Source organism: Dama dama, chromosome 11, assembly GCF_033118175.1.
Source record: "Dama dama isolate Ldn47 chromosome 11, ASM3311817v1, whole genome shotgun sequence".
NCBI lineage: Eukaryota > Metazoa > Chordata > Mammalia > Artiodactyla > Cervidae > Dama > Dama dama.
In genome coordinates this window covers 14916980-14940734 of record NC_083691.1, presented here as the reverse complement: position 1 = coordinate 14940734, position 23755 = coordinate 14916980, and positions in this window count along the sequence as shown.

Below are 23755 nucleotides of genomic sequence, written 5' to 3'. Positions count from 1 at the left end.
TTAAAAAATTTAAACAAACAAATAAACCGAAAGCAAAATTTGACAACTGACTGGGGATTTTATCTGGAAGGCCAGGACCCACAAACACGGTATTCTGACAAGACAGTATTTTTTGTGAAGGAGCGAAGGTGAATGACCCATGAAATATGCAATCTGGACTGGCAGGAGCCCAGAGACCTGGCTGAGAAGATATTAACACCCTTTTCCCAGGCAACCTGCCAACTGGGTCTAACATGGAAAACTTTTTTTTTTTTTTCTTTTCAGTTTCATTATAGAGCAGAACTATTAACCACACTGACAACTAGAAACAGCCTGTTTTCCTGATAACTAGCCTAGGTGTTAAGTTAGAGATGTCTAATCATAAAAACAGGTAGTTGTATCACGGGAGAAAGATGGGCAAGACCTGTAGCTACACAGGAAGTGGTACCAGACCACGCCTGATTACAGAGAACAGAAGCAACCTGAGTTTTAATTCCAAGCACCTTTCCTTGTGCAAAGATTGGAGATCTGTTTTTCCTTGGGATGAAGCTTTGTTTTATTTTATGTTCTTCTGTTCCCTACCACCACCCACCTCAGCCCCATAGCATGTTCCAAAAAATTCTTTGCTGTAAGAAGTTCAGTGTTCTTCTTATGCATGCAGTTTTGGAAATAATTAAGTCATGTTGTCTTAAGGTTCTCCAGAGACATGAAAGCTTGAACATATGTATATATGTGAAGAGGGGGCTCCCAGGTGGCACAGTGGTAAAGAATGCATCTGCCAATGCAGTAGACCCAGGTTCAGTCCCTGGGTTGGGAAGATCTCCTGGGGAAGGAAATGGCAACCCACTCCAGTATTCTTACGTAGAGAATCCCACAGACAGAGGAGCCTGGCAGGCTACAGTCCATGGGGTCACAAAGAGTCGGACACAACTTAGCTACTAAGTGCACACACACAGATGTATGTGAATGAAGGGGAGAGGCTGACTTTAAGAAATTGGCTCACATGTCCTGCAGATCACATGGCAGTGATCTGTTGATGTTGTTTCAGGCAGAACCCCCCCATTGCTGGTGGGAAAAGGGGGTCAGTCTGTTCTGTTCGAGCCCATAATTGATTGGATGGGTCCCCACACACACCATAGAGTGCAATCTACTTTACACAAAGCTCACCAATTTAAATGTTAATCATGTTCAAAAACACCCTCACAGAAATGTCCAGACTGTTTCACCAAATGTCTGAGCACTGTGGTCCAGCCAAGTTGACACATAAAATTACCCACCACACATGCTACCAATAAGAATATTTTTGATAGTAAAACTGGGTTAGAGTAATATTTGCATGAAAAAGTAGCTACTTTAGGGTAAAATGAAAATATATGCAAAAGGAATTAGCACATTCCTTAGATTATTGAACCCAGTGAGAAATAGAGCAGTGGTTGGTAGCTGGGTCACTATGCTGGCAAGCAAAATCGGTACCATGTTCATCGAGCTGTTGACTGGCAAAAATGAAGAAAAAATCATGAAATACTATATAAAAATAAAGTTTATTTTTTTAAAAGAGCTCATTAGGCAAGAATGCTTTATTTAAATAGAAAAGATTAAAATCTTGTTTCTTTAAACCCTTTTCAAACTGCCCTGAACTTTTTGGACCTTCTGTAACTGAAGCTATTTTTATAGACTCATTCCACAGAGCCAGTAGAAGAGAAATATAGTTATGTAAATATAGAGTCAAGGTAGTGAAAATTGTTGACTGTGAACATTGGAACGGCCTTACATAATGCATAAGCTGAATCCCTTCTTCTTATACATGAACAGTAAAAAGCCCATACAGGTGAAATGACTTATTTTAGGTTATATAACCAGATAATTTTAATTATACTGATTCCTAGTTCATACTTTCTTCATTAAACCTGAGTTTAAACTCCAAACAGAGTATTTTAAAATAATAATTCAGACACTATTCTAGGTAAATTGATTGAAGGAACCTATATCATTGCCTCTCCTGCCCTGATACCTGACAAAATGAACAAAAATCAAACTGACAGCATCCAGTAAAATACTATAAGAAAACGAAGGGAGTGGAAATCAATGATCTTTAGAAAACTCTGCCAAAGAAGAAACAATTTTGATGTGGCTCAGTATTATTTCTTCCTTCTCCAATTTTAAAAAGCTATTCTGTTGGAAAGATAAAATGTAAAAAATCTTGAACTTTGAAAGACAGGGGAGAGGAAGAGAAGAAAAGGGAGGAAGAAGAAGAAGAAGCCAAAGAATGGGAAGAAGTGGGGGGGAGGAGGGGAGGGCACGGCGGGGGGCAGGGGGACAGGGATGGGAGGGGAAGGGGAAGAAGAAGAAGATTCCCAGTATTGAACTTTTCCCTTGAGAAGTTCAAATGAGGCAGGAACTCCCTGAGAGCCTTAATTCCTTGCCAGGTTGTCTAGCTGAAATGGGAAATAATCAAAACTCTGAAGGTGTTCTCAAGGGCTTAGGTGATGCTCACAACTCTGAGGATTGAATTTTGATAAAATGTATTGAAAAGAATCTCAGAGAGAGAAAGTAGTGCTATATACTATCAGCAGCTGCTGCTCAGAGTGCTACCCTTAACCCCTTCAAGTGTGTATTGAGAGGGGACCAGAAAATCATGAGGAAAAGGAGAACTGCACCATATCAAAGGATGCCCGGAGAAGGCTAGACAAATGAAATGACCATATGCACACTGGCCAGAGAGGAAACAGAGTGTATTTGTTTTATTTAGCTAAATGCCTGGAGTCTCTCCCAATTGATGCTTTTAATTTGGTTCCCACTCCTGTAGTTCTTATACTGCCAGAATTTCTCCTCTAAACATTTAAATTATTAGGTGCTTTATCCTAGAACTACAATCTTCAATCAGCAAGTCAGACCCCAAATAACCCAGATGGGGACAACAGAGGATGAGATGGTTGGATGGCATCACTGACTCAATGGACATGAGTTTGAGTAAACTCTGGGAGTTGGTGATGGCCAGCGAGGCCTGGCATGCTGCAGTCCATGCAGTTGCAAAGAGTCAGACATGACTGAGTGACTGAACTGACTGAACTGACTCACAATCTTCATACATTTTGCTGGTAAAGTTTTAAGCCCCTACCGCTCCAACACACACATATATACACTCACACATAACACACACACACCCACAAATACACACACATATACACTCATGCATAACACACACACACACATACACACATATATGCACACACACAGACTCACACATACACCCTCACTCACTCCCACTCCCATCATGGTCACATGTATTGGCAGTTCCTTCAGGACAGGAAACCACAGCTTCATAATTGTTACCTTTTCTACTTGGTGGTTTTTCAAATTATGCCTTCCTGTATCTTGGGTATGCTTTTGGAATTTTACCAGTTACTGTAAATCAGCAGGTTGGTATTTTTTTTAATACATTTGGAAATTTCAGCCAAGATTCTTTCAATCATTTTTATGCCCTTCTCTAGGATGGTAATTTGCATTTTTTAGGTAACTTCCAATTCTTTCTTGAAGTTCTCCATTTCTTCACTCATTTTACCTATCTTTTTAACATCTGGGTTATTTGGGGTCTGACTTGCTGATTCACTGATTCTTCTTCATATGTCTCAAAAGTCTTGATAGCATGCTGGACCTTATCTCTGAAAATACGGTAGAATTTGCAGCAAAAAAAAAAAAAAAAAAAGCATTGAAATCATTAGCAATATGGATATTTTAATGACGTTTATCATTCATTCAATGGACATTTATTTAAGCCTCATGATGTGAAATTCCCTTCATATAACAACACTCCAGCTGCTCAATGTCCATTGTCAGAAATAAGAATCTTGGGACTTCCCTGGTGGTCCTGTGGTTACAAATCCGCCTGCCAATGCAGGAGACACGGGTTCGATCCCTGGTCCAGGAAGATCCCACCTGCCTTGGGGCAACTAAGACTGTGCATCATAGCTACTGAATCCACATGCCCTAGAGCCTGTTCTCCACAACAAGAGAAGCCACCACAATGAGAAGCCCTTGCACCGCAACGAGGAGTAGTCCCTGCTCTCCATAACTAGAGAAAGCCCACAGACAGCAACGAAGACCCAGCACAGCCAAAAATAAATAAAACTTTTTTCTTAAAGGAACTATGGACTCAAAAGAAATGATTAAAAAGAAAAGAAATGCGTGTCTCCAGTGCAGGTGAACAAAGAGCTGCAAATGCCTTAGGAGGGACCTCAGAGACTCAGAGGAAATTGTGTGGCAGTTGTTTGAGTGCATCAACATTCCCGTGTATCATCAGCAGCCTACTCTGTTTGAGTCTTTGTGACCCCATGGACTGTAGCCCACCAGGCTCCTCCATCCATGGGGATTCTTCAGGCAAGAATACTGGAGTGGGTTGCCATGCCTTCCTACAGGGGAATCTTCCCAACCCAAGTATCAAACTCAGGTCTCCTGCATTGCAGGTGGATTCTTTACCAACTGAGCTACTGGGGAAGACCCCTTCAAAGCATCAGGTTATCTTAAATCAGGAAGAACCTCCACATAAAACTGTATTTAAGTGTATAATTCACAAAGTGTGAGAAAGACACATTTAGTACTAGCTCTACCCTGAATTCTGGTTATAGGGTGCAGGGCACTTTAAGGAAGGAATCATTGATATCAGCAATGTTTTGTTAAAAGTTAGACTGGCCCAGGACTTCCCTGGTGGTCTAGTGGTTGGAAATCCACTTGCCAATGGGGGGGACATGGGTTTGATCCCAGTTCAAGGAAGGTTCCACATGCTTTGGGGCAACTAAGCCCTCACCTACTGAGCCCACACACCACAACTACTGAAGTCCATGGGCTCCAGAATTCATGTGCCACAACTACTGTGTGCCCTAGAACCCCTTCTCCGCAACAAGAGAACCCATTGTGATGAGAAGCTTGCTCATGGCAACTAGAAAGTAGTCCCCACTCGCTGCCACTAAAGAAAGCCCATATGCAGCAACGAAGACCCAGGGCAGCCAAGCTTAAATAAAATTAAAATATTTTTAAAGTTATATGTGTCCCCATTTGTGTGGAAAGCAAAACTCAATTTTCTATTTTAAAATTCCCCAAATATCTCAATGAATTAATATTTTTTGTCTATAGTATTAATAGTTGAGGTGTTTTACTACTAAAGCCAGAGACTAAAAAGAAAAAAAAAAATCAAAATCTGTCCTGTAGATTAACACTATAGCTTTCACAGATTTCAAGGGACCTTTAATGCAGAGAAGCAATCTAAGTGGGAACAGAGTACCATTTTATGATGAATCCATAAAAATAAATCTCTAGTATGTTTGCATGAGGGGACACTGGGCTTTTCCTTAAACTCCAAAATCAAATGGTAGGTCTTATGATACTATTCAACCTCATGAGAAAAGAACGAAGAGAAGCAAAGAGAAAATGAAAGATGACTCTCAGTAGAAACCAGTTCCATAGTCTACCAGCTGCTATTAAAGTAACTCTGCCTTTTATTTTCCCTAAATTTCTCTTTTATACATTTACCTACCTAGTATTTACCTACCTAGTATTAATAATCTGAAATCTATATTACATTTTTCTTTAATTGGTTTACTCAATAATTTTCCAATCAAAACTAAACCAACTATTTATTAAAAATCTAAGGGATGAAGTAAACTTTAATAACTTTTACCTAAAAGTATTATAAGAGAGTTTAAAATATGTTAAAATCAAAAGTTCTATGAATTTTGACTTGTACAGTGATACCAAAGATAATGAGTACTTGTGCAAGTGCTTGTATATAGATATAAAACTGCCTTTCCAAAATACTTTTTACTCAGACCTAACAATGTTTGGCTATTTATATGATGTTTACAGAGAAAGTCTTAACTTATATATTAATATAGAAGTAGATTGACACATATGAAACACATTTTAATGCATATTCTAATTTCAAAGAGGATAGAAGAATCATTATTTCCTGGGCAAACAAAAGTACTTTTCCAAGATTTCCCATTATTTTAAACAAGGAAAGATTCTGTCAAACTTAAGGAATGTTTCTCAAAGCATAGATAGACATGGCAGATGTCATTCATGTTCAAGGAAGGTGTGAGTTTAACAAATCACTAAAATAGCACCCTGTTTGAGTATGTTATGGGTATAAAATGCATAGACAGTGATAATAGTGTCTGAAGAATTTTATCAACAGTCTGAGTTGAAGCAAATGCTTCACATATTGTTATCTCAAGAAAACAGAAGTAAACCTTTCTGAAATTAACTTGCCTTCACGTGCACTGAGCAGTATGTGTGTTGGAGAATGAGGCGGACTTGTCTATGTCTTGTCTTTCTTTCTGTATTAGTGGGGTCTGTTTACTTGGAGACACATTCATGCCAATCAAACGTGTCTGTCGTTCAAGTCACAGAGAAAGAGGAATTGCAGTTGCTCACTTTGTACTCAGAAATCATCTGTGTGGTGCCAGCTTCTGAAAGAAGCAGACTAGGTTTTTGGCTTATTCCAAAGAGGGCAGTTGTTCAAAGAAAAACTTTAATGCAAAGCATTTAGAGTAATGTTATGTAAATAAGTAGTAGGGCTGGAGCTCTGGCTCTTTTTCTCTTCATTTCCTTAGCTCTGTGATTTTCGCCTTGAAAGTTTACTTCAAGTTTCATATAGCCTCATTATTTCTACTTGGCATTTTCTTTAAGACACACAGCAGCTGCACAATATTGATAAACTCTAAGAAGGATAGACTAGACTACATTGCCGTGGCCTCAATCTAAATAGACCATGTGTAGAAACTCTGAATTTGCACTATTTGTGTTGCAAAATCTTCACCTCTATTTTATATTTTAAAAATTCAGGGTCTAAAATCTCTACACAGTAAGTCTCTCAGAGTGTCTTTATTCTAATGTAATAATCTCCACATTTAGTATATTACAGTTGAATTGGATAATAAAATTTCAGTCTCAGAAATGATTAATAAGTAGTCAAGATGGGTCTAAAAAAAAAATTCTTCTTCAGTAATGTCATTCTTTTTAAAGTTCTTGTGTCTTTCAAAATAAATCCAAACTGTCCATTGAGATCTTATTAAGAAAACCATATCAAGAAAGGGACAGAATTGCCAAGCATAAAATTATGGGTGACATCACAAAGAAAAAGGAAATGATATGAATTTCCAAAGTGAAATCAAGAATAAGAGTCATTTAATAGAAACAACATAAATGAATAAGGAAGACCTGGGGAGTATTTGCAACAAGTATTCAGAGGGAATTTTTTTTTTAATTGCTCATAAAAGGAAACATACAAAAATGCTGATAGAAAAATGGACAAATGGGATGTCGAGCCAGTTTATAACAGAACAGGAAGTACAAACAAGAAGTGTATAAAATCCTAAAAAGTTATCAATATTCAAGATTGATAAGACAAAACACTATTAGGCACCAGTACTGAGGTGTAGAAACAGACACCATCATCCCTGTCAGTGAGACCCTCAGAATGATTTCTATATCTTTCTAGAGGAAAGTTGCTGATGACTATTACAAGCTTACCAAGATCATCCTGAATACTCGTGGCTTTACATAATCCACATAACAACTCTGTGAGTTACTGACAATCTTGCCTTTATTGTACTTGTGATGGAACAGACACAGTGAAGGTTAAACTGTTGTCCAAGTCACAGGAGAAGGGGGCCGACAGCAGGGACAAAGCTGGGATTTTAATACAAGTCCTTGATTCCAGAATTCATGCTCTAAATTCCATGCTCAAATGCCTCTGAGAAGAAACAGGAATTTAGGAGTGGGCTGGGGACAGTGTACTGGAGTCAGACGGAAGGACTTTTCAGAGATGGGCATCTCTCAGAAAAATCAGACAAGACAGAAGCGCTTCGCTGGGGTTTATGAGACAGTCAGTGGCCGCAAATGCCCAACCCAATCCACTTTTACTGATATGCAGTTTAATTTTCAGTTTTAAGCATTTGCATTGTTTTCAATCTCATGTGTTGCCCTAACAGCCATGTTCTTTTATTAACAATGCTAACAATGCTCTACAGAATGAAGGAATGGGAGATGTGCTTGCTTACTACATAAATTTCATCAAGGCTTTCAGTTCAATTCAGTTCAATTCAGTCACTCAGTCATGTCTGACTCTTTGCAACCCCGTGGACTGCAGCATGCCAGGCCTCCCTGTCCATCACCAACTCCCAAAGCTTACTCAAACTCATGTCCATTAAGTCGGTGATGCCATCCAACCATCTCATCCTCTGTCATCCCCTTCTCCTCCCACCTTAAATCTTTCCCAGCATCAGGGTCTTTTCAAATGAGTCATTTCTCCCCATCAGCATCAAGGCTTTAGTCAGTAATTATTTATTAGAATAATGAGCTTTCCTGAAGCACTTGGATGTTTGTTGTAATTTTTTGATAAGATGTGTGCTCTGGGAGGATGATGAGCCATTGCTCCTTCAGCTCCTCTGTTTTCACCCCCAGAAGAAAGGATGTCCTTAATAAGTTCACCCATCTTGGGGAACTGGCCTGTGCCACTGTGGTGCTCAAAGGGTTCTGCCTCATTAGTGTGGTGATCTTCAAAGGTACCCAGGATTTCACTGAAGACAGACCTGGCAGAGCAGTCCTGAGGGGCCCAAAGCCCTGACATAACTATTTAGGACAGAATTCTTTACTCTGCAAGAGCAGCAATAATGAGGCACACAGGAAATGAAGGGACTTTTAAAAGCATCAAAGACATCTGATAACTTTGGCTAATGCCACTTGGGTGTCATATCATTTTACCTAGGAGCAAAAGTCTACCTAGTCATGTATTACTTGATATTGTAAACTATACATGCCATTCAAATCAGAAAATAATAATTCTATGAACAATAAATACACTGGGCATGAGAGGTAGACGTGAATTGTGGTGTTGCAAATTCAGGGCATCTTGTTGATTATTTACTGAACAGAATAGTCAAGCTTTACCTTTTCACTGATTTTATTTTTTAATGTGCCCTTGGGAAAAAAAACTTCAAGCTTAACCATTTTCTTCTTGCTTTAGAAAAGATGGAATAGATATGCTTTTCATAGTCTCCTGGGAAGTATAACTCAACTATCATTCTACAACGTTAGTTAGCAAATCAAATCAATGTCAACCTCTCCTCACACACCTGCCCTCACACACCTGTTGCAATCTATATTTGTGATTCAGTGTTGTATGGGTGTAATTTATCTGTTCATTTTTTAATCAAGTAACTACCGACTCTACATGTACTGTGTGTTGATACAGAAATCAAAGACTTCCTCCCAAGTCCTCTTTCCAGGGCTCCTTTAATAAAGGAGGTAATATAAACAATCTTAATACAAGGCAGAAAGTGGATTATGACATTGACTAATAAAGAATAACTCTGTGAGTATCAAGGAATTAAGGAGATATAAAATCGTAAAGTCCACTTGACTGCTGAAACTGCATGTGGGCAGCACAGTCAAACCCCCATTTGTATCCACTGTGTGAATGAGTAACTTAATAGCAGGAAGAAAAGTACATTAAAGCAGTCATGCACAGCACATCATAACTGTTTCCCAAGTTCATGCTCGTTTGTTTCCATCCATTTCATATTGCACATACTTTAAAATATGCTCCTAAACATAGTATTAATAGATACACTTAGACCTTTTCATGCATTGAAAAAAATACTTCTGATTTGTGAAAATAGGTGTGCATTTCTGTGCACACCCCCATGAGAAAACAGAACTCTAATGAGGCAATTTAATTTGCACCAACAATGTATTTAATGTATTGGCATTTATAGAAATTAGTACGGCTCATAAGGAATTATGATTGTATTGACAGCCCCCAATCAAAACAAGGTGAATATTTTGTCTTTTTTTTAAATTAAAGAATAGTTGATTTATTAATGTTGTATTAGTTTCTGCTGTACACTAAAGTGATTTAGTTATATACATATTCTTATATATTCTTTTTCATATTATTTTCCATTGAGGTTTATTACAATATAGTGAATATAATTCCCTGTGCTATACAGTTAGGACTTTGTTGTTTATCTAGTTTATATATAACACCAACCTGACAAGTTTAGTCTTGAATGAAATCCCTTCATTGGCTCCCTGGATAAACTGAGGCTGATGACCAAGGCATATACAGGACTGCTTGGTGGTGGGCGCACTAAGTGGGTTCCAGCCTTTAGGACTTTCTGACATTCTTTACACGTGTCAGGTGGCCACAGAGTTCTTCCTGTCTCAGAAAATCCCTCTGTTCTCTCTCCCCACAACCCTGTAACTCAGTCTCCTAGTCAACACTCACCTGTCTCTTATAATTGGATCAAAAGCTGCTTCATTCATGAAGACCCCTGCTCCAGATGTTTGATATCTGTAAACACTTTCTTGAAAGAACATGCATCACTTTATTAAAAATGTGGGTTTAGAGCTTTCTTTTTCTTTCCCTTTGAAGGAGAGCTTACTTTGTGTTTCCTGTTTGTATCTGCATTGCCTGTCGTGGGACCTGTGCACATAGTATGCTCCGAGTAATAACTGAGATGAGTGGATGGATAAAGGAGTCAATGGATGGATGAATCAGTGAATGAGGGCTTTCTATGGCATGTGCAGTATGAAGATGAGGTTGGGGAATGAGTGGGAGAGAAACGTGACCTTTTCGAGTCCACTGTAACAAACTTTTCCAAATTTTGTTCTCAAAAAATAACACAACACAGGATTTTAGGGTTAAATGGTGTGAATTTTGCATAAAGAATAAATACATCCCAAGTGGAAGAGGCGATGACAGACAGTCACTAATCTTGACCATAGATATATTTCACAGAAAAATGCACCTTTATCAGATAATATTACTAAATCTTATCAAAGCAAAACTTACATATGCATTTTACTCTAGTCATGAAATTAGTCAATGCAGAGAGGAGAAAATGAACCTAAAACATGAATCAGTGCAGCCCCGAGAAGGGCTGTCAGTGCAGCGGGCTCCACACTGCTGTGACGTATGTCATCTCTCTCTAAAACTTTCTAGCCATGTCTTCAGTTCAGTTCAGTTCAGTTGCTCAGTCGTGTCCGACTCTTTGCGACCCCATGAACTGCAGCACGCCAGGACTCCCCGTCCATCACCAACTCCAGGAGTCCACCCAAACCCATGTCCATTGAGTCGGTGATGCCATCCAGCCATCTCATCCTTTGTCGTCCCCTTCTCCTCCTGCCCTTAATCTTTCCCAGCATCAGGGTCTTTTCCAATGAGTCAGCTCTTCGCATCAGGTGGCCAAAATATTGCAGTTTCAGCCTTAACAACAGTCCTTCCAATGAACACCCAGGACTGATCTCCTTTAGGATGGACTGGTTGGATCTCCTTGCAGTCCATGTCTTAAAACTACATAACAATGAGTACTTAGCCCTGACAAAGTGCCAGACTGTGTTCTAAGTGCTTGCTACCACAGTTTACTCAACCTTGAAACAGCCTGAGATAGGTATCGTTAGACCCCATACTTAGACACACGTGTAGAAACCCATATTCAGAGAGAATGAACTGGCCCCCCACAGTATGCAGAGGGAGCGGGGAGACTCGTCTGTGAAACCAAGGTCTGAGCTCCTACTCTCTGCCCTCAGCTCCTCGGTGACTCGCAGATCTGGTGGCCCTGGGTTTCATTTTTGTCATCTCTAACACGTAAGGGAACTAGGAATTTCAATACTCCTCTTAAACACATTGTTTTCTGTTTGTTTTCTTTCTCCTCTGGAATGGAGATTGGCCAGAGTGGCTCTCACAGAAATACTGTAACTGAAGATAGACGCACATTTTTGTCATATATGAAAACACTCTCAGAAGTGGCCGCATACTCAGACACTGTGATCATCTGTTTACACAGGATAGGGTTGATGAGGGTTTAACCTTGCTGTCAGGATAAAGATCTTTCATTATTTCACTCTTCCAGCTGTAATTTGACTTGGTCTGTTTCATATTTTCAGGGAAACCTTCTCTGTACCACTGGAGACATGCTATGGTGACAGTTAGTTTGGGAGGGATAACTCATCAGAACACCATGATCAGCATCAACAATGGGGATTTTGAAAAAAAGTTGCAATGATATGACTCTCATTACCAGAATTTTTGTATCATATAATTCAATTAAAATATGAAATTAATTAAATGTTATGTCTGAATTATGGTAACAGCTGTGAAAATTATCTCTCTGTCTTCACCCTTGTGTCTTTCTAATTCATTCATGAGACTGTGGAAAAAAATGATCTTTGAAAATGCAAATATAGCCATTCCATCCCTGTGTTTAAAATGTTTGGATAAATTTTACTGTCTTCAAAGGTGTCTAAACTTTTCAGCAAGACCTAAATGTCCATCAAGACCTGCATTTCTATTTTTATGTTTTAAGAAAGCTCCAGACTGTTCTACATAGTGACTGTATCAATTTATGGGACAGTCACTATGGAGAACAGTGTGGTCCACACCCTCTCCACCCTCTATTATTTGCAGATTTTTTTGACAATGGCCACTCTGACTTTTTCCAGGTGATTCCTCATTGTAGTTTTGATTTGTATTTCTCTAATAGTTAGTGATGCTGAACATCTTTTCATGTGCTTTTGGCCATCTGTATGTCTTCTTTGCAGAGATGTCTATTTAGATCATCCACCCATTTTTTATTGGGTGCCTTTTTTTTTTTATATTGAGCTGTATGTGCCGTTTGTACATTTGGAGATTAATCCTTTGTGAGTTGCTCCATTTGCAAATATTTTCTCCAGTTCTATAGGATGTCTTTTTGTTTTGTTTACAGTTTCCATTGCTGTGCAAAAGCTTTTGAAGTGAAGTGAAGTCGCTCAGTCGTGTCCGACTCTTTGCGATCCCATGGACTGTAACCTACCAGGCTCCTTTGTCCATGGGATTTTCCAGGCAAGAATACTGGAGTGGGTTGCCATTTCCTTCTCCAGGAGATCTTCCCAACCAAGGGATTGAACCCAGGTCTCCTGCATTGTAGACAGACGCTTTACTGTCTGAGCCAGCAGGGAAGTCAAAAGCTTTTAAGCCCCAGCAATCCCACTCTTCAGCACATACCCAGGGAAAACCATAATTTGAAGATGCATGCACTTCAGTGTTCATTGCAGTACTATTTACAATAGCCAGCACATTAAAGCAACCTAAATGTCTATCAACATGGAAATGGATAAAGGAGATGTGGTACAAATATACAATGGGCTATTATTCAGCCATGACAAAGAAAAATAATGCCATTTGCAGCAACATGGCTGGACCTAGTCTTACTTACTGGGTAAAGTAAGTCAGACACAGAAAGACAAATATCACAATATCATTCATATATGGAATACAAAAAAAAAAAGGGTACAAATGAACTTGTTTACAAAAGAGAAGTAGAATCACAGATGTAGAAAACAAGCTTATGATTACCAGTGGGTACGGGGGGAGGATAAATTGGGATGTTGAGATTGACATATGCAAACTACTATATATAAAATAGACAACAAGAACCGACTGTGTAGCATAGGAAACTTTACTCATTACTCTGTAATGGCTTAAATGGGAAAAGAACCCCCAAAGCATGGATACATGTATATATATAACTGATTCACTTTGCTATACACCTGAAATTAACACAACATTGTAAATCAACTCTACTTCAACACAAAATTTTTTGAAAAGACCTGCATTTCTACCTGCTTTGTATGGCCCTTTGCCTCCTTGTACCTGATGTCCAGGAATCCTGAGTGGTGTTTCTCCAACATTTCAGCCTCGGCTTTGCTCTACTATCTGCCAGGAACCCCTACCCACACCCTCATGCAGGACCAATTCCTACATGAGAAAAAAGCAGAAGAAAAATGTAATTTAATAAAATTCATGAACATATTTGAAAAACTTTGAAACTATGTTAGTAAATATAATCCAGAAATATACATGCATGCTAAGTTGCTTAAGTTGCATTCAACTCTCTGTGACCCTATGGAACCCACCAGGTTCCTTTGTCTATGGGATTCTCCAGGCAAGACTACTGGAGTGGGTTGCCGTGCCCTCCTCCAGGGAGATCTCCCTGACCCAGGGATTGAAACTGTGTCTCTTTTGTCTCCTGCAATGGCAGGCAGGTTATTTACTAGGGCCCCCTGGGAAGCCCAATCCAGAAATGTATTTATGATCAAATTGGGTGTATGTCAGTAGTTCACAGTGAGTTTGACATTGTGAGATGTGTTGGTATAAATCACCATACATATTTTCATTAATTCATAAAAAATAAATATTATGTGATCATCTCAGTACATTGTGCAAAATAGTTTAATAGATTCTGCAATGATTTACAAGGAATGTCATAAGAAACAAGGAAAAAAAGAAACTACCTTAACCAGAAAAATTTATATGCAAAAAACTAGAAGCTATTTAATAGTAGAATATTAATTCAGGATAAAGTCAGGATTATTAGCCATGCATACTTCAGTTCAACATTTCACTGGAGGCCCTAGTCATGCAAGAATTCAGAAAATGGTAGGAGTTAAAGTTTCCAAATGTTGGAAAAGAAGACACCAGGTTGTCACTCTTTGAGATGATAAAATTGTCTAAATCTGGCTGCTGGAAAGCTTTTATGTTAAATTCTTATTGAAAATGGTACCCTTTGTACAACACAATGTTTATTTTTGACTCTGAGGCTCTGATAACCCTAGGTCTAGCATAGCTGAATTGAAATTTAAAAAAAAAAAAGTTTTTCAACTTATTTACAACTCATTTGAGGCACCCCAGTAAGGTCTGTCTAGTCAGGGCTATGGTTTTTTTCCAGTGGTCATGTCTGGATGTGAGAGTTGGACTATAAAGAAAGCTGAGAAGAGAAGAATTGATGTTTTTGAACTGTGGTGTTGGAGAAGAGTCTTGAGAGTCCCTCGCACTGCAAAGAGATCTAACCAGTCCATCCTAAAGGAGATCAGTCCTGGGTGCTCATTGGAGGGACTGATGTTGAAGCTGAAACTCCAATATTTTGGCCACCTGATGCAAAGTGCTGACTCATTTGAAAAGACCCTGATGCTGGGAAAGATTGAGGGCAGGAGGAGAAGGGGTTAACAGAGGATGAGATGGTTGGATGGCATCACTGACTCAATGAACATGGGTTTGGGTGGACTCTGGGAGTTGGTGATGGACAGGGAGGCCTGGCGTGCTGTGGTTCATGGGGTCACAAAGAATCGGACACTGAGCGACTGAGCTGAGTAGCATGGGTTTGGTTTACCAAAAATCACAGACAGTAGAAACAGGTTGTTAGAATTTAAAAGCAAGCAGCAGGGGGATGCTTTATCATCCCTTCCCTGCATTGGCATGGGAGACATTCCTGCAGGGTCACAAGGTTGGCCAAGCCCAGGACACACAACATAGGAAAGCTGAGACTGACAGTTGTGTATTCAACACAGAGGCTCAGAGCCTGGAGCCTCAGCGCACATTACACAGGCCCCCTGGGAGCTGTGCTTGGGAACAGAGAGAATAAGCAGGGCTTTCGGGGTTGGCTCTGTAGGATCATTGAGGTCAGGTACCCCAGTTCCCACAGGAGGATGTGGTTGACTTGTTTGAATAAGCCCACGGGCCGGCCGGAAAGCAAAGCCACTTCTCCAGGATGAGCGAGAACAAGGCCCGGTTTGCTTAATAACAGGAGTTTGTCTAGGGTTCCTTGTCTTCAGGATCAGAGTAAAGATAAGGGCTCGCAGGTGGGATTCAAGGTCTCCTGGTTATCCCAGATGTCAAGACAGCACACAGTGTAGGACCTTTGTTTTATGTTTTATACCACAAGGGGACTACATGTAAAATCCTTATTGAATAGTCAGCTACATTTCTATAAATAGACTATCGCATTGGAAAATACAGATTTTAAAGTACTTTTTACAAAAGTAGAAATAAGCAGAAAGAAACCAACAATACAGCTATCAATAGAGACTCAAAACTTTTCTGAACGTAACGATAAGCCTTTATTTGTGTGTGTGTTAGTCACTCAGTTGTGTCCTACTCTCTGCAATCCCGTGGACTGCAGCCCACCAGGTTCCTCTGTCCATGGAATTCTCCAGGCAAGAACACTGGAGTGGGTTGCCATTCCCCTCTCCATAAACCTTTTTTTAAAAATATTCAAATAAACAAAAAACATATCCATTGGTTGGAGGACTCCTTGTAAAAATACCAATTCTTCCAAAAACTTGTTTGAAAAATTAATTAATTTTTTCATGAAACTTGAAAACTGCATTGTTTAATTATATAGAATTTGCAGAAGTGCCCATTTATTGATTCAGGTGGAAAGAATCACTCTCCTTAAAATCATGATTTATTATAAAAATGTAATATTGAGGATGGTGTGGGCTGTCACAGACTTACAGAAACAAATCAGAGCAGAAAGAAACACAATACACGGCCCTGAAAGAAAAACAGAACCACTTCTGACTCTAACGAGAAAGCACTCTTCAATTAACAGGACAAGGACCATGATCCATATGCTTTTAAAAAGTGAAATAGACCCTGATTCCACTTCTTACCTTCTCCCCCAAATTAATCCCAAATGGATCACAGAATTAAACTCAAAGCCAAACTTTAAAAAAATATTTGAAGGGAATTGACAGAATATTTTCATGTCCCCAAAGAAAGAAAGAAATTCTTAAGTCTGCAATGCCCAACCCATGAGGAAAGCAAGCAATTATTAGCTTGTATTACATTAAAATTAATAAAGTATATTAAACAAAAGGCAATGTGAATACTCTGACCCTGGGGAGAAGATATTTGTAAAACATATAAAGAAATTGTTCGTTTTCATAATATATTAAAAAAAAAACTGGTAAGAATAAAAAAAGGGCATGTGTGCACACACACAAAATTAGATAAGCAAAAGGTTTGCGTTATCACTGTACAGAAGGGAAAACAGAAATATCCATTAAAATATGGAAATGGACTCAACCATCCTAAGTAATCATGAAAAGGATGAATAAAAGCGCAATGAGATAACATTTCACAATCGGTAGTATCATTTCAGTTCAGCTCATTTCAGTCTCTCAGTCGTGTCCGACTCTGCGACTCCAAGGACTGCAGCACACCAGGCTTCCCTGTCCATCACCAACTCCTGGAGCCCACACAAACTCACGTCCATTGAGTCGGTGATGCCCTCCAACCATCTCATCCTCTGTCATCCTTCTCCTCCTGCCCGCAGTATAAAATATTTCTAAAGCACTTCGGCATTTCTTAGAGATGATGGAATGCACACATGCATTTCCACTCCTAGGCGTGAGCCCTGGAAAATTTATTGTATGATGCAAGGAGCTCAAATCCAGGGCTCCGTGACAACATGAAGAGGTGAGGTGGGCTGGGAGGTGTGAACGAGGTTCAGGAAAGGGGGAACATCTGTATACCTACGGCCGCTTCACGCTGATACATGTCAGAAACCAGCGCAACATTGTAAAGCAATTATCCTCCAGTTAAAGATACATTTAAATAAAAAAATAAAATGCGACGAATTGTTAAAAAAACAAAAGAGGAACTAGATGACCAGAGTGAGGAGACCTGCGTCTGTGTGGGTCGTTGCCGCCCACCCCCACATCCCCACGTCCCTGAACAGGGACGGGTCCGCCGCACAGTCCTCTCCGGCAGCTGGCTGCAGCTGAGCTCCATCCACAGGGAGAAGGAGAGAAGGCGGAGGCCGTCCAGACGTGGCGGGGAAAGGGCGTCTTTTCCAGGTTCTCTCCGGCCGTGTTTACCCGGCAGCCCGCACCTCGGCAGCCCTCAGGGGCCGGCTTCATCCTGAACCCCGCCAGCGAACGCTTCACCCGCTAAGAGCACTGTCTCCGTGGAGCTCTCCCTGCATCTTCCCGCAAGCATCCTGCTCATGCCAGATGCTGCCTCCCGGCTACGACGCCTTCTCCAAAGCGGCCAGGGTCCCAGCCTTGCTCTCCCTGGTCCCCTCCGAGCAGTAGCTGCGGTCTGCGTTTGCACCGCTCTTCTCCTTCCCATCCTCCCTCACCCTTCTGTAGTGAAGAGTATTTTACCAGTTACCAAGTCTCTGTATTAAATGTTCACAGTTCTCCCTAGTGGATCTCAGCCGAATCCTGATGTTTACATGTTGAACAATGTTTATAGCAGCATGTTTTAGAGATGAAAATATATTGGAAAAATAAATATTCGTCAGTGGGAGATTATATAATTAAATTTGCTACACATATGCAAAATAAAGCATAGAGCAGTGAAAATAAACCACAGCTATACACATAAACATGTGTGCGTGCTAAATCACTTCAGTCGTGTCTGACTATTTGTGACCACATGGATTAGCCCACCAAGCTCCTCTGTCCATGGGATTTCCCAGGCAAGACTACCGGAATGAGTTTCTGTGCCCTCCTCCAGGGGATCTTCCTGACTCAGGGATCAAACTGGCTTCTCCTGTGGCTCCTGATTGGCAGACAGATTCTTTTGTTGCTGAGCCACGGGGAAGCCCACACATAAACATAAGTGAAACTAAAGAGTAACATGTTGATTAAAAAAAAAAAACAAAAAAACTGTGAAAGATTGCACAGAGACTATTCATAGAGGTACATTTTAAACACTGGCAAAGTCAAGTAGCATTTTACTTAGAGAATATATCCCTCTTTGTAAACTAAAATAATAAGGAAACCCTAAACAGAAAATCGTTCACCATGTCTACCCTCTGGGGACAAAATGATAAATGTGCTCAACTGAGTGGCGCCAATATTATTCTGCTTCTTAAGATGAGCCAAGTACATAGTGTTTCTTGTTTTAATATTGCGCTTTTAAAGCATGTCTATACATATATATATGTATATATATACTAATTCATCTTTTTATTTTAAATGTGTGTAAATAAGGCAAGATTTGTTAAGTCTAAAATCAAGAGAAGGTATCACAAGTTATAATAACACCAAAACTAAGGCTTAGATTTCCAAATCAACAGGCAAATATATTACTACAACTATGAGCAGTAAATTATTAGACAAAAATTACAGAGACTATATGATGAATGTAAATTCAAGGTAAATAAAAAAATATAATTACAACTTATATCAATAGGTGATTAATAAATGAGTCAAGTGTTTGAAAATAAAAGTAAAAAATTAATGCTAGAGATCACATCAATACTAATTGATACAACATCATATGTTCCTTTACTTAGTTACATTTTAAATAAATGAAATTGGCCTGATGCCAGGCTGGTAAGTATTTAGATTACAGTTATGTCTATTGGAAGTATATTACCACATCTTCTTATCTGACAGTAGTTACCAGGAATTTTTAAAATATCCAACTTTTCCTTCAATAAATCAATTGCTAACATAATGGTTTCTATGCAAACATTTAGAAATAATATACATAATAGCCCAAACCAGAAACCTCCAAAAGGTGCAGTGTAAGTAGCTTAAGTAACTGTGGTATATCCATATAATGAAATAACAGAATTGCTCAGAATGTTGTTGATAAAAAATATTTAATGATGTGGAAAATAATTATGATACAATGCTGATCACATAGAATTTTAGCACACACATGTGATTACACATATTAAAAAAGAGACATTGCCAAAATGTTGATTGTCTTGGTTCAAAATGAACAGATTTTGGAGTGACATTTTTCCTTCTGTCACTGGTTTGTATTATTTATTGTCAATGCTTTTTTTGTGTTTTCCAAGCATCCTTACCTTTGGTGTTTATTACTTTGACAATTAATTGAAATAAAGTAAAACAAATAATGCCAGTATCAGCAAAAGTATTTTTCTGTGGACATGTATCAAACAAGAGTAGAATTAATATTTTGTTCACCATGAGTACATAAGGATTTCCAGTTTAGTAAAGATGAGAGCGAGTGGTATCCATGGCCGCAAGCTTCTTTCATTCATGCATTCATGAAAGGTTTGCCTAAAAGAGAATTGCTACATTTAAACTATTTGCAGTGGGGAATCCATTCCTTTCCCTTGCCCCACTTAACTTCCTCTTAAAACCTGTCTTAGTCCTTCAGTCATGGGTGCAGTTCATGTACATCACCAAGTGGAGACATCCTGGAGCAAAAGATCTTTGTGCGGCAAATCAGAACTCAGCTCACGGGTTTCAGATTGCTGCATGTGCCTTTACACCTGATTGAGCCTCACTGGTTTTTAAGCATGAATTTTCAGCTTTGTGGAAAGTGGAACAACAGGGGACTTCAGTGATTGCTACCTGGGTCTTTGTTCCAATTTGAATTGTGTACAGGTCTTTTGTTTTGAAAAATGTCCTCTGATATAGGTCAGGCTTCCCTGGAATCTGGAGACTGGTGTTGGCTCTTATTTTTTCTTACAAACCTAGAACTATTTCCATCACTACAGGGAACCTGGAGGGTCACCTTTTACAACAGTTCCAAATGTGAATAGTGGCCAGAAGTTCTGGGAAGACAAAAAATAAAAATCCCAAGAACATCAGCTAGATAATTGAATAGGTGCTCAGCCCACTCTGGGAACCATTTTGGGAAATGTCCACATTTTCTGATTGGCAAACACCTCCAGGTCTAGTAACACGGCTGGCACAAGCTGGATTCCACTAGGTTGTGCTCTCACATTTTTAATGCAGAAGTGGCTGAGATACAGGCGGCAGTACTTAAAATTCTGACATTTAATTTTAACACAGCAGTGAGGCCGTTTGGTGCATGGTTGGGCAGGGAGTGCCCCCACAGCTCAGCCTGGAGTCAACCATTCTGCACATCTAATGCCTTTTAAGAAACGTCTTTTCTGCTTGAAGTAGACAGAGAGGTTTCACTGTTGCAACAGAGAGTTCTGTCCAAGAAAGAAACTGGCCAGGCCAACTGCATGTAGAGATAAGGGGCCCAAGGAATATTACTATGGGGGAATTTTCCCCTCCATTCCCATGGAGCATATTAAAGGCATTCATTCAGAAATTAAGCAAAAATTTTAAAAACATATCAATCACTTTCTTCCTTTCTTCCTTCCTGTCTTATTTTCCTTCTTTCATCTTGACTCTTTTTCCTTCTTTCTTTCTTCCTTCTTGCTTCCTTCTTTCCTTTTTTTTCTCCTTCTATTCTTTCTTCCATCATTCCTTTTTTCCTCTTACACGAGAACCACAAATTCAGAGGTTCACAAATAATAGAAAAGCTGAATACCCAGGGCCAGGCTAGATTCTGCAGACCGACTTCAGTGAGCGCGATCACACAGGGAAACCAGTTTTTACACAGGAGCTTGTGTTACACCATCACAGTGTTCTGTCCCAAGTGGAGTGGCTGGGACCTGGCGTCCTAGCTGGGTGAGCAGGAGTGCTCACCACACCTGCTTCAAGGTCAGGGAAGGCGCTGAGCCGGAGGCACTCGGAGACAGGACTCACACTGACTTTTCAGGCCCCAAGGCAGCCGCCACTTTGCAGCCCTGTGTCTGCCTAGGGCACAGGGGCCCCGCGCTTGTAAGCCCTGTTCCAGCAGTAGATGAGCAAGGTTAGTGCTTCTCAGCCTAACCATGAGCTGCAGGCACACGCGAGAAATTGAAGAAATCGGCCAGTAAAGCTTCCAGTCCCTTCAGGCGTAAAAATGGGAGATGAGGAGCCTGAAATTCGTTTTCTTACCTCACTCACTGTGGGCAAACTGCAAGGTGTCGGCTGTATTTCACAATCTTCTTCTTTCAGCTTGCACATTTTCTTGTACGAACTTTTCTATTGTAAGTTTCTGTATTTAGAGTCTGACTTTGGATTGAGATGCCTTGGGCCAAGAGAGAGAATAAAAACCACTTCTTAGGTTTTCTAGCTAGAATTCAGTTCAGTTCTCTAAGCCTGCCTTTTCCCAGCTGTGAACGGCATACCCAACTTCATTCTGGTGTGCAGAGCTGGTGAGATGGCCCATATCTGACAGCTGGCATAAAGTCAGGGCTCAGCCAATGTGTCAAGTTTCATAACCATGTATAACTCTATAGAATAGTAGCTTTCCTGTACTTATTTGTATGCTTATTAATTTAACACTCAACTTCTAGAAGGATGGGAGGGCTGTGGAAAGGCTGTTGGAGGGCAAGGGAGATTTTAATCTAGAAGTAATGTCTTCAAGGAGGCACAGATGCAGAGGACTGTGGACTCAGATGGGCAAGCAATGATGGTGAAATAATATCACTCTTCCTCTGGGGACTACAACCACTTCAGCTTCCACTATCCCAGGACTAAAGAGGAGCCACAGAGGAGGGAAGCTGAGGAAAATTAGGGAGGTGAATTAGAACATGTTACAGTCTTACAGCCTCGAATGGAGGTTGCTGCTGCTGCTGCTGCTGCTGCTGCTAAGTCACTTCAGTCGTATCCGACCCTGTGCAACCCCATAGACGGCAGCCCACCAGGTTCCCCTGTCCCTGGGATTCTCCAGGCAAGAACACTGGAGTGGGTTGCCATTGCCTTCTCCAATGCGTGAAAGTGAAAAGTGAAAGTGAAGTCGCTCAGTCGTGCCCAACTCTTAGCGATCCCAGGAACTGCAGCCTACCAGGCTCCTCCGTCCATGGGATTCTCCAGGCAAGAGTACTGGAGTGGGGTGCCATTGCCTTCTCTGAGAATGGAGGTTACCTGCTGGCAAATAGACCAGTAAGACTGTACTGTTTGCTACTGGTGTTAATCCCTAAGCACAGGTGAGTGTCAAAGCTTCAAAGCCTGCACCTTTTCTTCTTCTAAGTAACATGCCTGTGTGATGCACAGACTAATCTACTTAGAGTTTACACGCTTGTGAAAGAGATCTGAGACTGTTATTCCATCACTAAGCTGTGTCCAACTCTTTGCAACCCCATGGACTGCAGCACATCAGGCTTCCCTGTCCTTCACAATCTCCTGGAGTTGGCTCAGACTCATGTCCATTGAGTCAGTAATGCCATCCAACCATCTCATCATCTGTCGCTCCCTTCTCCTCTTGCCTTCAATTTTTCCCAGCATCAGGGTCTTTTCCAATGAGACTGTTTAGACACTTTTATTAACCTTTAAGTAAAGTTGATTTCTCATTCTTGTAATGGTCTATAAATGACTATAAATAACTATAGTCTATAAATGACTCTCAGAGTCTCTTGTTCATTAGCCCATCTCTTCACATGTATCTCGTGGGGAAAACAAAATTTAGAAAGATGGGGAAATAGGGAACAATGACTTCCTCAAGTGATTTGAAGGCAGAAAAGTTGATTGAGAATTATCCTAATTATCTCCCTGACCACACTGCAGCCTGTAGGTGGAGAGATATCAGCTGTAGCTACTTCTCAGACTAAAGAGACTGAAGTGTGATTTTTCACATTCGAGGTCAAGTTTCGGTAGATGTTTTTAGCATGCTGACGGTGGACCAGCATCCTAGTGAGCAAAGGGCGCGCTAAAGAAATCCACTGACCTCTGTCCCCTTGGTGGATTTATTTGTGTGCATCTCAGACAGGAAAGCATGGATTCCGTCTGGGTTTATCCACATTGAACATGCACTGGGGTTTGGTTTGGCATGAAGAACACCTTTCACATCTGTTTTGCTTTTCTGTTTCTGCCTATACAGATTCTTGTTCCTCCAAATCCTGAGGGATCGTTCAGTGTTAACAGCACGTGAGAGAACTCTCAGAGTAGAGCAGGCCGATTAAAACTGAAATTTTTACAGAGTAATAAGACACCAACCAATTGTATATTTTTAATGCAACAACTCAGGAAGGTTTATGTGGGGGTTCCAATGAAGAAGATAAGCAGATTGATTACGTAATGGTCACATCCCTAGGAAAAGAAACAACAAACATGAGTTACTGTTAGTTCCTATAAGGCTGCTGCATATAAACCATCTCCGACTGAATTTTCTTGATTGGCTTGAAGC